This window comes from Natator depressus, chromosome 1, assembly GCF_965152275.1.
Source record: "Natator depressus isolate rNatDep1 chromosome 1, rNatDep2.hap1, whole genome shotgun sequence".
Lineage (NCBI taxonomy): Eukaryota > Metazoa > Chordata > Testudines > Cheloniidae > Natator > Natator depressus.
Window position 1 is genome coordinate 208,483,609 of NC_134234.1, and position 3,046 is coordinate 208,486,654.

The 3,046-nt window shown below is 43.3% G+C and overlaps 1 pseudogene; it reads left to right on the forward strand.

The window, feature by feature from the left end:
* Positions 1–231: 231 nt before the first annotated feature.
* On the forward strand, positions 232–1,656 carry LOC141984602 (taste receptor type 2 member 7-like; annotated as a pseudogene).
* The last annotated feature ends 1,390 nt before the right edge of the window (positions 1,657–3,046 follow it).

Genomic DNA, 3,046 nt, shown 5'->3' on the forward strand with positions numbered 1-3,046 from the left:
GAAGAAGGCACAGGGACGAGCGGCGTCTGTGGGTAGGATTAGATTTTTCGAGCGTCGCTCACAATAGAACTTATCTATCCGGTGAGCAATGCTGGTGATAGGCCAGCTGGTGATTCCTGCCCCTAAGCAGGAATATTTCCCCACCCACACACACGAACACAATACTAAAACATGCAAGTTTTTATAATAAAAAGCGAAAGGGAGCTGCTTGAGCTGCTTGTGGGTCTAAGCAATTGCGAAGTCTTGCTTATGCCTAGCGCCAGTTCTTCTAGTGAGATAAGCGAGAAGTCAAACAATAAAAAACAGACAAGTGGGAGAGAGGGAGACGGCAGAGAAAGAAATTAAAGGCCTCTAGACGGAAATGAAGATTTTCATAGAAAAGGCAAAACACTGGAAAGAAATTTATATGGACAGTAGCTGAGGCCAAGATTCTTCCATGATTTGCATCCCTATAAATGCAGTTCCTACCCTGAGAAAACGCCTAAACCAACAGTGTCAATATCAGCCAGAGTCCAGCAGAGCAGCACAAGAGTCACAATTTCCCTTTTTGCAGTTTCTCCAAGAACCGAAGAATCAGCGCAGGCTTGGACGACAACAATTTGAAACCCTCTCGCTCCAGCTCTCAGCTCTCTGATCCTTTTGGGACCCGAGTCTCTTGTTGCACGTCTGGGGAGTGCAATTATTATAGTTGTGATTTTTCACCGACTGGATCTAAAGCAGAATGCTGGCTTCGTGTGAGCTCATTATTATCTCCCTTAGTGTCTCCAGGTTTCCTCCCACCATGGAGTGTAATGCTAAGCAACGTCATTTATATCTTTTTTCCGTGGACTTCTGCACTCGACTGCAAACACAAAGCATTCGGACTCTTGTGGAATTGTGTAAACGTGGTCAGTCCCTGGTGTGCCACCTGGCTTAGCGTCTTCATCTCGCTAAAGTTTGCCAACTCCACCTAATCCTTTTTTTCTCTTGTTGAAGCTGATTATTATTTGGCTGGTGCCAAGGCTGCTCCTGGACTCCCGGATTGTTTTCTTCTTCAGTGCCATCCCAGTAGCTTGATGTTGGGATGATCTACGCAACTCAAGAAAAAGCCCAGAAGGAAACAAAACCTTGACTGATTCTAAGGCTATCCCAGATCTCTTCCATATGCCCTAGGGAAGTAATTGTAGCTGCCATCCCTTTCATTATATTCTTGGTTTCATCCATACTATTGCTCATCGCTCAATGGCAAGACACAAAGAAAATGAAAAACAATTGTTACTGGTCTGAAAGTTCTCCGTGTGAAAGCCCATAGCAATGCCATGAAATCTCTGCTTTCCGTCTTCACCCGCTTCATTATATATTTTGTGACTATACGACTATAGTATTATAGTATACTATTATGTCATTCCGACGGAGACAATAAAATTTCAAAACCCTTATGAAGTTCTACTTTCTGCATATCCTTCTGGACACCTCATTATTTAGGTTCTGACCAATCCAAAGCCGAAACCGTTATCAGGAAGAGTCTGCTGCATACAAGCAAATGCCGCCCGTGAATCCTATTACAACACCCCAAAGAGGGGGCCTTTCACTCTCATCCAACATAGGAAGGGACTCAAATCCATAGTCTCCATTTCACATGAGATGTTTTTTTCCTCCATGCTATTCCTCAGATAAATGATTTGCTGAATTACTGTTTCACTCCCAGTCCTGCGTGGGAAAGGCTCCCACCTTTTTACGCTCTCCTTCTCTCTTCTCACAGATCCTTAATTAATAACCACTCTTTCCATGAACTAGTCTTACGTTAGCCTACGGCAGCACCCTTTTCTGAATTCTTGGCTTGCATTTCAGTTCGGTAGCGTTCAGTTATAACGTCTGTGTCTTATTGTTTCTTTGGCACAAACCAATATATATTAAGTTGCTATTTAGGGCCATAACGAATACTTTTCTAATAGGCCATTATTCAACATTGTGAAATATTGGTGATTGAAATCAAGTGTAACTGCGTGTGTAATTATCAAATAGAGGCATAGACCCTAGATCTGGGACACAGCGGCATACAAGAGTAAAAAGCTGAAAGGCCACAATCTGAAGACTTGCCCCTTTCACAGATATGGTTAAGTATGCTTGCACGATTCCTTGTACAGCTTTGGGTGCTGCAAACACTGCGATCTCCTGAGTGCAAATACTTATTGAATTGTCTAAGGCAATTAGCAAGCTTTGAGAGGATAGAACTGTCCCAATGAGACACATTTTTGTGTGTGTGTGTGTGTGTTGGGGGGGGGGGGGGATTCACAGTGATACTTTGCCAAGTGTAAATCAACGCTAGTCCACAGGAGTGCTTCCTGAACAGTAACAAATGCCACTCTTCTGATGCAGAATTTCTGATTCCAACAAAACATGACTTTCCCCACCTCCAATGCCTGGGAGAAATTGTAGTGCCAGCTAATAGTGATTCTGTTTATTTAATTGCTTTCCTTGAGAATGACATAGTAGTACCTGGTTATTTTAATGCTTCATTCTTAATACCATACACCGTGATGTAAATTTCCTACCATGTAAAGAATGCGTGGATTGTGCCATTCCTAGCAAATCCTGGGAAGCAAAGCGCACCCCAAGTTCTTCAGATTTGCACCTTCATGCAAAGTCCAAGCTCCAACGATGTTAAGGCAGACGAAATGCATGGACTGTGTGTCAGTCAGATGTTGTTGTCAGAGAACACAGTAGGCATTCCTTGGTAATGCTAATTGTTGCTTCCAGTAAAATCCCTATTTCTTAGGCACAAACCAGCAGATAGCTACATTAATCAGCATAGCCAGCTTCTTGTGCAGATGCGAGCCATCTGAAGGACATTAGCTAACCACAAGAGGGAAAGGGACTGGTTTAGACACCAAGAGCTGTAACGAGGGGCTTGTCTAGACTCAAAGTTTCCTTTGCCATTATTCTCAATAGCTGGTGCTCCACTGGGGGAAGCTGTAGCACAAACAGTATTACTCCGCAATACCAACTGGCAGATGGTTCACTGTTCTGTAGCAATAATTCCTATCAGCCCTGATACACTCACTAC